The sequence below is a fragment of the Pristis pectinata genome, chromosome 3 (assembly GCF_009764475.1).
Source record: "Pristis pectinata isolate sPriPec2 chromosome 3, sPriPec2.1.pri, whole genome shotgun sequence".
Classification (NCBI taxonomy): Eukaryota; Metazoa; Chordata; class Chondrichthyes; order Rhinopristiformes; family Pristidae; genus Pristis; species Pristis pectinata.
This window is the reverse complement of record NC_067407.1, coordinates 103,513,654-103,528,376: the sequence shown is the minus strand read 5'-3', so window position 1 is coordinate 103,528,376 and position 14,723 is coordinate 103,513,654.

Sequence of the window (14,723 nt, the reverse complement as noted above, 5' to 3'; positions counted from 1 at the left end):
GCACGTCTTTCACTAACATCACATAAACTTCCCTCGCTTTTACAGGCAAGGTGGTGCTCAGCCTCAAGCAGTGGGAGCTAACTGGAAGTGGAAAGGAATGTCGAAACTTGGAGGCCCTAGGGATGGAGGTAGTGCTGGCCATCATTAAATGCTATTTCTGAGTTTATAGCCAGGGGCAGGGCTGAAACCATCAAAGTTTTTGGTATCTTCATTGTCATTCCTCCTTCTAACAAACCACCTCCTCCTAAATCCACACTCTCTCCGACTTACAAACTGCAGACTGTGTAAGCATGCACCTGTTACTTCCCCACCATCCTGTGTCACAGCCATGTATCGTTGGAATGTTTCACCTTTTGGTTGTCCAATTATTATAGATAGATAAGCAATGGAGATGCGGCAAGAAATCAGTGATGATGAAGATACACAGTCAGGTGATTTTACACTTTCAGCCATTAGCTCAAGTGCTGGCTCTGCATATAATTTAGGGAATAACGCACTGGCAGAATGTGTATTATGGTAAGACGCTGAGCACGGAAAAGCTTGCAACCAAAGGATGCAGGAAGATCATAGGTGCCAGCTCACCAGTTTGAACACATGTTCTGCTCATGTTGGAACAAAGACAGTACAGAGCACTCTCTATAGATTTTCCCAATTTGAAACATAAGTAGCATGGAATTTAACTTGGACAAGTGTGAAGTATTGCATTTTGGGAAGTTAAACCAGGGTAGGACTTGCATAGTAAATGGCAGGGCTCTGCAGTGTATTGTACAACAGAGAGACCTAAGAGTACAAGTACATCGTTCCCTGGAAGTGATGACACAGGTAGACAGGGTAGTGAAGCAGGCATTTGGCAAGCTTGCCTTGAGTACAGAATCCAGACCTCATATTATAGCTGCAGAAGATATTGGTGAGACCCCACTTAGCATTGTGTGCAATCTGGTTGCATAGCTATAGGAGGGATGTCATTAAGCTGGAAAGGGTTCAGAAAAGATCCATGAGGATGTTGCTGGCACTGGACAACTTGAATTATAAGGAGAGACTGGACAGGATGGGCCTGTTTTCCCTGGAGCATAGGAGGACGAGGGGTGACCTTATAGAGGCTTATAAAATTGTGAGATGCATAGATAGGGCGAATGATCACAGTCTTTCTTCCCAGGATAGGGGAGTCTAAAATTAGAGGGCATAGGTTTAGGGTGAGAGAGGAATGATTTAAAGGGAACTGAAGGGCAACTTTTTCCACACAAAGGCTGGTTGGTATGTGGAACAAGCTGGCAGAGGAAGTGGTTGAAGGGGATACAATTACAACATTTTAAAGACAGTTGGACAAGTACTTAGATAGGAAAGGTTTAGGGGGATATGGGCCAAATGCAGGCAAATGGGGATAGCTCAGGTAGACATCTTGGTTGGCATGGACAAGTTGAGCTGAAGAATGTGCTTCTGTGCCATGTAGCTCTATGACTCTATGTCTAGATCTTCCTGTTCTGCACATTTCACCACAAGCAAATGTTCTCACCATTATGTTGTTCAGTACATTTTGGTCCCATGTGTATGCTCACTCAGTGAGAGTGGGGGAGAAATTTGTCCACAATCACTTGTGTCAATAGGGCATATTTAGTGGTGGCTGTGCATTGTAGTTGGCACCTGAAATTCAGTCCCTTTAAGTTAATGAATTTCAAAAGTTGAGTACAATATCCACTGGCTATATATGGTCTTTATCCCAACTCACCTTTTTTCCTGGGAACTCAGTTTAAAGAGTCTTCTATCTCATCATTTAGAGTCTGCCAAAGACCCAGCAATATCTGGTGGAAACTGATATAGTTCTTAACAGTAGTTCATTTTGGAGTTCCAGGCTAAACTGCAGCAAGATGCTTAGTTATGGAATCCTTAATTCCAGTCAGAGAATCTCTACTGAATTGTGAGATTGAGGTGGTTGGTTTTAGTATCCTGAGGGACAGAATGGAAGCATCCATTATGCAGCTCTTCAGTGCACTTTTGCTCTTGCATCAATCACAGGACTGCCTCCTATAGTCCTTTTGATGTGGATGTTTCTTTTGGGTGCTTTAAGATAGGTCAAACTCCTGCTCAGCCACATAGTTATAGAGACTTCAGGTCTTTCCAGTGATCAGGAGATCCTGGTCAGATGAACTTGGATAAAGACTTTTGAAGGTTGACCAGCACTTTGACCCTTTAATACTATCATTCTATAACTGAGTTTGGCATACGATATCCTCAACGCAAATGAGTGTCTGGAATAGGTGTCAATAGCCTACTGTCACTCAGCTCATTGCATCAACTGCTGCTTCAGAAATCAACCTCTGATGCAATGCAAACTGCCTCTTATCCTTTATTTCATCCATGCCACCCTTCTACAAGTCACCCAGGAGGAGACAATTCACTGCTGGAATATATAATCTCAAGGTTCAGGTGCACAATAAACAAAAATTGGCAGCCAAAATCTTGCCAAAAATCTCTAAAGCAAATTTAAAAAACCCTGAAAATATTAGCAAACAAAATGCTAAATATCTGATTTGAAATCTTATGCTAATTAATCACTAATTTTCTGCTAGTTCAGAACACTTTGTGCTCCTGTTGCCTGTTCGATATAGAGCCAACTTTAACTTGCATGAAACAATATTAACCAAGTAGTGATGATCCCAAAATGAGGTTTGTCGCCTAAAACTCAGCAGTGCTGGTACTGGCCTTTTCCAGGAATTCAATCTGTCAATCAGTATCCTATGATGTGTATTGCCTCTGAATACCAGTTCACAAACATGTTTGATGAGTGTGTGTATAGCATAAGGTCTAACAAGGTTTCTTGGCAGTAATACCATAAAAAACACCAACTTATCTTCAGGCAAACTAATACTATACCTGGATCTCACTTGTTTAGTTCCTGTAGCTTGACAGTGCTAATTAAATCAAATGGTTCTTTAATCAAAATGGTTCTTTCGACTTTGTTACTGGAACAGTTTGATGGGGAGGTGAAGGGTGTGGTGAAGGGTGGTAGGGGCTGGTGGCTGATGGGGATTGAGGTTTGGCTGATGTAATGTAGCAGACAGCTGTCCAAAATTTATCCCTGTGGGTGCAATGTATTTGGCCAGCATATAATCTTCAAAACCTTTTATACCTTCTGAAAGATGAACTATAAACAAGCAATAGGTTTTGCAAAAGTAAGACCATTGAAAATTGTTTATTCTTGGAAATTACTTCTCTTTCATTCTGTGTGAAAACTATTCCATTCCATAACCTCACTGTAGGAATCTACTTTCATTAATGGATTAGCTGAAAACTGCCACAATGTGTGCACAATACAATAACATACATTAACATTTACTGTAGATGATCTTTCACTTAGCTGCACATGAGGCTCAATACGTTGCAGAGAAAATGTAACTAGGTAGCTGGAACTCCATGGACAGCAGATCCAAGGGGTAACTACTTAAGTCTTCATTCACTAAGTTAGATTACATTGTTCATATTGAAATAAGAAGATGTCAAGTTGCAACACAGATCTAAATGGAAGCAAACACACCTGGGGAGGTTAGAAAACAAATAAAACTGCAGATGCCGGAATCTGAAACAGAAATAGAAATGTTGGAAGAACTCAACCAATCAAGCAGCATCTGTAGAAAGAGGAAACACTTAATGTTTCAGGTTGAAGGCCCTTCATCAGAACTGGGAAAGAGACACAGCAAGTTAGTCTAAGTAGCAGAAAAGGGGGGGGGGAAGGATAATGGGTGGAATAAATGGAATGTCTATAAAGGGTGAAATGATAGACAACCATTAAATGAACAGGTTTATTGTCTGTGTGATGTTTTGCTAATGTTCTGAAGTCTGGGTGATGTTGTATAGACTGGCCTACTGGGATTTGCTGAGCAGGCCAGAATATACAGATTAAAGAAAAAAATGATGGGGGAGTGGAATGGCAAACACATAAGGTCAGTCCTGATACAAACAGAAAGATAGAGCAAGTTGTCTGAAGTTGGACAATTCAATATTGAGTCTTGCAGGCTGCAACGTGCCCAGACAAGAAATGAGATGTTGTTCCTTGAGCTTATGTTGGGCCTCGTTGTAACAGTGCAGAAGGCCACAGTCAGATAAGTCAGAGTGGGAATGGGTAGGTGAATTAAAATGAACACTAAGGTAGGTAAAAGTCTTTCTGACCAAATGATGAAGTGAGAAAATAACACCTTTGTAAATGTCTCCAAGGCAATGACTTACTGTCCCATTCCAGCTGCTGTTGTGACCCAAGGAAATCCTCCTCCAGTAATCCTGCTGAGTGACTGGAGCAGCTTCACCAGAGCAAAAAGAGAAAGAAAGTATTTCCAAAAATGGATACTTTGGAATGTCTTTCCCTGCTTTTGCAAAATGTATTTCTCTTCAGGTGGACTGTCTGTTTAAAATGAAAAGTTGTCATTGTGTGATGTACATTGAACTCTTTGTTTCTTCTTTCACTGGGAAGATGATGCATCAAGCTTTTCACACCTAACCAATGAAGATCTCGTAAGTAAGTCTGTGTTAGCATCCATGAAGTCAGGAAGACCAGCAATATTTCTAAATACTGTGAACCTTTCCCAACCTTGTCCACTCTCGGCCTGTTGTGAGAAAAGGTTCTTTCTGGTCTTAAAGGCAGAGGGCTTCAGACACAAGTCTTTGTATTTTAAAAAGGGAAAATTTATTTACAAAGACAAACGCGGGGACAGAATGGATGGGAACAGATGTACACTCGCACACACACACACACACAAAATGAACTGGTTACAAATGATCAAGGAATAAACAATATAATGTCTGATCACCTTGAATCTGGACAATCATTGGCTCTAACGCTCTCTGGGATCCTTAACTATCTACCCTGAAGTAGTGCACATCCAGAGAGAGAGAGAGAGAGAGAGAGAGAGAGAGAGAGAGAGAGAGAGAGAGAGAGAGAGAGAGAGAGAGAGAGAGAGAGAGAGAGAGTGAGAGAGAGAGAGAGAGAGAGAGAGAGAGAGTGAGAGTGAGAGAGAGAGAGAGAGAGAGAGAGAGAGAGAGAGAGAGAGAGAGAGAGAGAGAGAGAGAGAGAGAGAGAGAGAGAGAGAGAGAGAGAGAGAGAGAGAGAGAGAGAGAGAGAGAGAGAGAGAACCAGCACATGCAGCACTTTCTATAGTGCCGGAGAGCTGGGTGGAGCCAACCTAGGTGATTCAGAAATGTTCAATGGGCCATGGCCAGGTACAACAGGTATTTACATAGACCCAATGGTCAAGGTGTGTACTAATGGGTGGGTGGAGCCAGACCTTGAATGACAATGGTGTCGCTTTCGGCCATGTGCTCAATGGTGTCATCCCAGCCAGAGGGGTCAGTGTTGTAATAGTCACATGACAGCCATGACCTTTCACACTACACGGCCACACTCCTTATTCCTTAAAGCAGATTTGTTTCCCATGTTTCCCATAAAACATGCTTCCCACCTGTTGTAGTGACAGGTGGGAAACATGAGAACACCCTCTGCTGATTGGTCACCCTATGGGGCAACATTTTCCTCCAGTTTTCCAGTCTCGTTCCCAAGGTCACAAACTCCAAAATCAACACAAATCTACATATTGTTTGTTTTGAAAGTGTGTCCTCCATGCAAAGATCAAATAATCTGATATCCAGCTACGCTATTTAATTTTCTTTTACCATTGCGTTTTGTCGCTAGTTGAGAAACAATAAATATGAATTAGTTGAAAAAGAAAAGGTCAACTCCATTTCTTTCCACAGCTGCCTGACCTGCTGAGTGGTTCCAGCATTTTCTGTTTTTTTTATTTCAGATTATAAAGAAGCAAGTTCTTAGCCAAATGCTGCAAGTGAAGTGGAAGATATTCCTGTATGTCTGGTGGAACCATCCACATTTTACTGGTTTATAAAAGGCATGTCTACTTCTAGATATTGGTTAGGCAAATAACAAACCAATTTTATTTTCTTTATTTAAAAAAAAATGTGTGAATGGGAGGAGGAAGCTAAATTGGAATATCATCTCTGTATGAAGCCAACATTAAGGCAGATGGAGATTTAACATAACATCCAAGAAAGTTTCTCACCATGTTTTCCTCATGGGATGAGACAGGGAGGTGTGGAGAAGCAAAATGATTTAAGTGTACTAGTTCAAAAATTACAAAAAAAGGCATTAAAAGAAGTCAGGAAGGTTAATTGAGGTTTTGAAATGTTAAAAGGAACTTGTTAGAACACAGAGGAATCAAAGCTCAGCATTGATCTGCTTGTCATCTGTGTGCTCTGGGTGCTGAATTGGTTCCAATATAGTAACATGCACTTACATACATTAGACACATAAGTTATGCTGGCGACCACACTTGCAGAGGTGTAAGTATTTCCAAGGCTTTTGTTCATCATAACTACATAACAGGCAGAGTATAATATCAATCGGTGTACAGCACTGATTTGGTGCCAGTGCTGCCTCATTGGAGCTCAAAGCTCCAGCTAACACCCTTTCTTAAGCACACACAGCTAAACACCCATCCAGCAGCAGAAAGGACCAAACATTTCCACCAACACTATTTAAAGGGCTCTTCATCACAACTTGCAAATTGGCTGCTGAGTGATTTCTGCTGGCTGTTGTTATGATTATACTAGTGTTCAGTGTTTCCCAGACTCATTTAAAGCTGCTAAAGTCTGCTGAGTGTAGCAAAATCAAACGTACACAAACATGGATAGATGCAGAACTTCCCATCAGACTACAACTTGACTGGGTGAATGAATATAGAAGTCACGTAGAATAGGGCAAGTTGCTACAGCAGGAAGGAAAAGAGTGGTGACAAGGACCTCAGTGCAACCTCATATCTCTCAGAGTTTTTAGGGAGCAATGTTCCCACCTCACCTGTGCATGTGTATTTCATTTAGGATGTCCTATATACCAACATCTCCAACCACACCTCTAACTTCAGTGCAGAGCAAGGACAGCTTTTTCAGCATTGGTCAAGGTCACTGTGGCCCAGAACTGGAGCTGAAGATTTCTTCAACAGGCTGCAGCTTGCTGTCCACTATAAGTGAGGGAGTCACTGATAAATCAAGATGAAGACATTTTGGTTTCCAGTGCAGGAGACTGCAGGCAGAGTGAGCACATGGATTTACTGCAACTGCAGGCTCCTCCATGGCTCAGGGTGCTGTTGAGTTCATGTATGTTGCTTTGTAAATGCCAGCATAGCACTCACAGAGGTGAAACATCTGGTTTCTACAGATGTACGGTGGAGAGCATTCCGACTGGTTTGCAACACCACCTGGTATGGAGGCTCCAATGTGCGGGATTGAAAGAGGCTGCAAAGGGTTGTAGACTCAGCCAGTTCCATCAAAGGCACAACCCTCCCCGCCATCAAGAACATCATCAAGAGGTGGTGCCTCAAGAAGACGGCATCCATCATTAAGGACCCTCACCACCCGGGACATGCCCTCTTCACTTTACTACCATCGGGAGGAGGTACAGGAGCCTGAAGACTCACACTCAACATTTCAGGAACAACTTCTTCCCCTCCGCCATCAGATTTCTGAACGGTCCATGAACCCATGAACACTACCTCATTATTCCTCTTTTGCACTATTTATTTATTTTTGTAATTTATAGTAATTTTTTATGTCTTTATGTCTTGCACTGTCTTGCACTGAACTGCTGCAACGAAAACAACAAATTTCATGACATATGGCAGTGATAATAAACCTGATTCTGATTCTGAAAATTTAAATATCAACTTGTAGGAGATTAGCCCATTTGGAATTAACTCTGGTGCTAAGTCTACATGTGCAGGTCAGTTATGTTCATAATGCTGTCTGATGATTATGCTGAGTTAGTGAGCTCAGTTAGTATTAAAACTGTAGGATTATGTCCGTTTATGTATGAATATATGGGCCTGAATTCTTGTCAATGCATATTCTTCAAGGGGTCAGTTGTTACATTGATAGACAAAACATTGTTTGGAAGAATTTAAATTTGCAAGTAAAAATAGGGTGAATTAAATAGCAGACCAAATTACTGGAGCAAATATTGTGTGGCCACATTATTCTTATCTTTGTGTTCCATAGTGTATATTTTAGATTATAAAACATTGATTACTTTATATGTTTTCTCAAGCAGCTTTTTTATTGAGTTGTTTTCAATGTTTAATGTGCAAATTTTACACAGGAACTTCCCAGGCAAGATGAAATGAGTGGCCTAGAAATTCTTCCATTTAGTACTACATTTTTTTGCACCTTTGTAAATATAGAACCTGATCATTAAAAACAATTGGTCCATCATGTTCACTTTATGCTGGTTTTAAATTTGATGTGGGTCCTCCTTTCACATTGCATGCTTGTGCTTACAGACTGCTGGAAGGAGTAATGACATCAAGTAATATGTGACATACACATTAATGTCAGTAGTACATCCATTGTCTGTAAACCATGCAGAGCTCTCGCATAGAAACAGGCCATGGCAAGATAACCAAGGCCTGCTTCTGTGTGAATTAAAGGCAGTCAGCCTTAGTAGTCCATGAACATTGTGTCCAGTGATTGTTCCATCAGACTGATTGTCTTGAGGAATTTTTCTTACTCTTTGCTCCAACCATCACCCCTGTCCTTCACTGTCATTCTGCTTCCCTATTCATAACCCTGGTCCTCATTCTATCCCTCAACATTGACTCAATCATTCCTTCAACCCCCTTAACCTCTTTCAGCTCAATCACAACTCCCTTCATCTAGATTACATCTGATCCTGAATGTTCCATATCTTCTGGAAATGTTCTATTTCAGTTTTTGAGGAGCTGATATCAAATTCCAACCCAATCACTGAAGTCCTATGTCCCACCCTCTTTACTCCAACCTGAGTCCCGGAGTTCAACTGAACCTCAATCCTAAGTATGACCTGCTCTATTCGCTCTTGCTCTACCCATCCTTCTTTCTGACCAAGCTGCGTCTGACTAACTCATACATCCATGCTATCAATAAACACCACACCAGTCCCTATTCTCTATTCATCTGCAGTCCCAAATCTTATCTTCTTTCTCCTTTTGACTGGCACAGCATCCACTTGACCACAATGCCAACATAAGAGCCAAATAAACATTCCCCAGGCAAACTAAATTCAAAACCAGTCAATCCACCTTGTACATGCCTGTTGTGTCTAGTTTCTGTGTTCCTTCATCTGTCTTATTTTGCCTGCATGGTGCTATCGCTGTGACTTCTGCATAGCAGGTTGAAGACTGGTGATATGCAATGGAGGACTCTGGCTAGCACTAGAGGAAGACTTTGCTTCTCAAAGGACTAGTGGAATGCTGCACCATCTCAGTAGCATCAAAACAATCTGATTGACAGGCAAGGGCTTTGGCAGAGTGGCAGGGGTGGTAAGGATTGGTGGCACTTAAGAATCAATTGCAAAGTCAAGATCAGAGACTTAAAAGAAAATGTTGTATTTTACAATTCAAATTTATCAGTTATCACAATAATCTTTCTATTCCTGTGACCCTCCCACTCAAAGACTCAGAAATTCATTTTGACCTTGTATTTAATGACTTTTTTTTACCATGCTCTGGTATTCCTGCTCTTATTCTTAATTAGACAAAGTAATAAAGCTGATTCTTATATCAAGTTAAAGTGGGCTCCAATGTGACATTGACAGCCTGTGCTTTATTATTTTCTGAATTCTCTACGAAGTTATATTTAAAATGGGTTCCCATTGAGCAGCTGACAAATGCAACCACATTAATTACAGACAGATATTTATTCTTTGGCAGCAAATGCAGATAAGTTTAACAGAATATTATTATCTCATATTCAAATCACATAGACTGATAGCTCAATACAAATATGGGTGGTTATCAAAAACAGCTCATGGTCATAAAATATTACTAAATGCAACCAGAATCTTCTTTAATATTATTTTAAATACTGTGGTTCAAAAACTATCAGTTGTGTTTCAGATGGGATTACTGAGATTTACTTGCAAAGACTGACATCCCTTCTAGTTTTAGATCCTTTTGAGGTAGTGTTGAACTGAGACAGGTAGAAGAGTGAAGAATTCTCTTGGAGCTTGGCTCAACATTTCCCACTCAAACAGCACCATTGAAAATTATTCACTCATTCATTTAGCACAGCAAGGTCACTGGCCTGAAATATTAACTCAGTTTCTCCTTCCACAGATGTTGCTTGACTCACTGAATATTTCTATTATTTGGTGTTTTATTTTTTTCTTTCATTCATTTGTTTCTTTTAGAACTTCCTTGTGTATGTACTGGCTTCTGTGTTTTCCAACATTTTAAAATGTCCTGAGCTAGTCTATAAGTCAGTGAAATTGGACTCTTTCTTATTGATAGCTCTAGTCCATGAGTACAAGGGGACAATTTAAATACCAAAAGATAGACACCTAAATTTCTTTGCATTCTCCAAGAATGGATTTTATGGATTAAAATAGCAATTCAGGTAACAAGAATATGTTTTGGAGCCGGCATGTTATCTAATAGATAATGCTGAAGAAGTGTGTTGCCTGCTGTTCTTGTATAGTTCATTCTCAGTGTACATCGTTCCTCTCTGGGGAAAAGTATCACTGTCAAGTAGCATGTATTTCAAGATGGTTGGGGTAAAAATCTGCAGCAAGATGATAGGGTGTTGGGATTTGTAAGGGATGGAGGAGGCTCAAAGCCATGTCAAACCTCATAGCCAAAATTCTCTACCCGGCGGTAATCATTTCAGTGATTGTGAAATTACTGATTGCAGTGGAGAATCTTTTCCATGGAAAGGATAAAGAATCCTATTCTAGAGAGTTTGTATATCTTGTTAAAACAACACTGGCAAAATCTAATTTGCCTTTAAGAATGTGTGTCCTCCATCATAAGTTTATATTTTTAATACTGGAGGGAAATTGTTGTCACTACTAAATATAACAAAAATGTAAGGGTGAGCCCTGCCTCACCTCTCTCTCTCACCTCTTTATACTGGCTATCTCTCCTCTACACTCTCAGTCCTAATCCAAGGTCTCGTCTCAAAAGGTCGACCATCTCACTGCCTCCACAACTGCTGCCTGACCCACCATGTTCCCCCAGCAGTTAGCTTTTTTCTCCAGATTCCAACATTTGCAGTCTCTTGTGTCTCCAGAATATATATGATTTAGATACACATACAAAATTGGACTGGGCACATATGGGCACACCTGATGTTTTTCAGAGGTACATGTTAATTCATGATTTCATTGTTCATGTAACAACCTTTTCTTCCCTTTCTGACCTCAATTTGGACATAAAGGTACCACCTACAATCTTTGCAAATCAGTCTTAAAACTAGGAGTATATTGTGTTGTTTCATTGCTACTATCCCTAACTTTGCTGACATTGGGAGACTTGACTAGGCAGCCTCAGAGTTTACAGCAAATTACTCAGGCACTTTTCGAAGTACACGGAGTATGCCTGAGCTAACAGTGTGATTTTCTTCAGCATTTAGCTGCCGAAAATTTTATTCAATGAATGCCTCGGTGCTGACACTATTGGCAGTGCTCCACTATAAGCAGAGTCATAATGGCAATGACTAGCTGTGCGTTCTTGGTTGGGGACTTATACACAAAAAGTGCTGGAGGAACTTAGCAGATCAGGCAGCATTCATGGAGGGAAATAAACAAGGGTCTCGGCCTGAAAAGTCAACTGTTTATTTCCCTCCATGAATGCTGCCTGACCTGCTGAGTTCCTCCAGCACTTTTTGTGTATTGCTCCAGGTTCCAGCATCTGCAGGATTTTTTGTATCTTGGTTGGGGACTTCTGTTCAGGAGGCACATACATTCCTATCAGCAAAGATTCTGTTGCCACGAAGACTTCAAAGACACCACTAACCTATCTGGATCTCCCTAATGAAAAACATATTCTAAAAGCCCAATTTTTCTAAGGCTGTCATCTCTGAGAGATGTGAAATTCTGCAGGATGTCTTCTGGCCTCTTGTCAGGACTACTTTCTCTATTGATATTACAATCAAATTAGTTCTCAATGTCCTTGCCATTGGAACTTACACAGCGATGCAGCAGTTCTCTGCCTTGTCTCCCAGTTTGCTACATCAGAAAGGTTACCCAGGCAAGGTATTCTTGGAGAACTAAGTTCATCTCCTGTAATTTCAGGGATTTGCCAGCATTGCCAACTTTACATGAGTCCAAACAGTCATTAATTGAACTCAATTGCCCTTAAGATCATCCATTTTCATCACCAGTAAAAGTTTTCACTCCCTCAATGTGCATGAGAGGAATTTCCTTCAGAAGAATTTCTTAATGCCATGTTTCCAGGAAGCACACATGATTCCTTCATCATCAGGAAGACCACAATGTGGGATATTTTCAACACCCAGCATTGCCTGGATGGATAGATCTTGGGGGCAAAGGCTAATCTGAACTCATGATCACGCAAGACACCCCAGATGATATTTACTAATCTCTCACATGCTGGTTTGCAAATGTAGTTGCAGTGATTATAAGATATCAATCAATGAATCCCTAATCCAATTACTGAAATAGCTTGCATCATCTATTCTCAGTAGACTGAAGCTCATCTTGTCATTCTATTTTGCTTAATCGAGGGGGATTCTCACACCAGGATGAAAGAACTATAGCCATCAGGCCTTCACATGATTGCTCTGCAGGTCTTCTGGATTCCCTACACACAGGGCCTTCTTCCTGGCATTTATCTAATTGCTGAGAATGCCCAGATATCCTTCACTAAATCTAAGGGATCTCTTCCTCTCCCCTGCATCCACACTCTTTTCTCTGTGGCAGGCATCATGTGTCTGGCTGCCAGGGGAATTGTGTCTTTCCCACACTGATCTGCAAAAAAGTGTTGGAAGCCTCATTCAGTTGAGTGTGGTCCACTTGGGAATCTCACAGGTCCTGTTTTAGTGCATGTTTCAAGTGTAAATCAAATGTCCTTTGGCCCATTTAACACACCAAAAATTGGTGAAATCCAATTACCAGGCTGATATTTCTAGAGAGATAACTGCAATAAATTTTCCCTTCTGGAGCACAGCAGGTAGATTATGCACATGGCTTCACCAGGATTGTGGGCATTCCCAGGGTGCTATTAACTGCTGTCACTTTACTTTGCAGAGGCCACATATAAACTCAGAGATGCACTGCAGCCAGGTTTAGCTCCCTAAAGTGCTAATTATGCTCTGTTGGTACAGTAAAAAAAAGTTACAGTACTTTACATTTTTTAAATATTCTCACCTTTCTTGATACTAAATTATTTATTATTAAAGTACATTCATAAAAGACAGTGCCAGTTATTGCACTTTAACATCTTTACAATGTAATTGAAGCACATTTTAATGATTTAAATAGAAATAAATTAATTTGCACAGTTTATTAAATTGATTTTGTATTGATAATTATTTGTCATTTGTAACATGAAAATTTCTCTGTTTGGTCACTCAAGGGAATGAATTAACAGCTCAGTCGCACTGTGCTATTGTTAGAATTGTCATGTCAATAGGAATAAAATGATCAATTGTATATCTGTATCAGTTTCTGACAGAAGAACTCAATCATTGTTATATAAACTGTCAATATGGTATTGTTGTACCATAATAATGTGGTCAGAAGCTCTTACATTTGCTTCCATTTAGTATGCTATGTAAAACCTTATTAAAATAGTAGTCACTGTATTTTACATTTCTGATGAGATGCTTATTACTTATTACAGATGCATATCCAGATTAAGGAAGCTTTAAATACACCTCATTAACACAAGTAAGAAATATTATAATAGTTTTTATAAATGTACTTTCCTACTCTTGGAGAGCTTATAAGTAAGTAGAATGAAAATTACACCTGAGCACTCAATGCAATGGAATAAGAAACTAGTTGTCCATAAACTATGCAGGGCTCAGAGATAATTTCTAGGACTGGGGAGGTTACTGATCTGAACTGCCATTGGGTTAATATCAAGTTCTTGTCTGCAGTAAAATAGGGTCATTTCAATTTTTATTTGCTAGCCCTTATTAATAAGCCACTGGGTCACATTGTGTGTGTGAAGCTGTATCAACCTGTGGTGATCAATCCAAGGCACTCAGGTAAATATGAAAATTAACGCTCCAGAGTATGTTGCAGCAAAGAAGGTACAGAATGGGATGAAGGGAGGGGGGATGCTGTCCAGGGAAGGGAGACACTACTTTGCCATGAACCACAAAAGACAATTTTAAAAATTACATTGTGTAGCCTCTTCTATTACTAAACATCCTCTAACTGGCAGAAAAATAATGGCCAGATTAATGATGTCATCAGATCTTAACGCTGGACCAATGCAAGCTGTTTGCCATATCCTCTGGAGAGCAAGTTAAATATAGAAGAGATCATGACTCAGGTAGGACTTTAGTGGGTAAGTCACATGTTTAATTTTAATTGCCTAAACATTTATTTTTTATTGACTAGCAGGATTAAATGTCATCACCTTCATCAGTTATTAATCAATGTAAAGTATACATGAAAGAGGTACCGGATTCTCTATAAAATTTCTTAAACTTGTAACTTAAACAATCATACATTTGACATTATTAGCTTCTTATTAAATAACAGTGAACATCCTCCAATTTGTTTCTTTAGATTTGAAATGTAGAATTTGAGCAATTAGGCTAATGATGTACAGGAGGCAAACAAAGAATCTCTGTAATCCTATTCTGTTAGTTAGCTCCTTTGCACCATGCCATGTCCATGGGATGTTCAATGACACTGTGATCCAAGGAATTATCTTTGAACTATG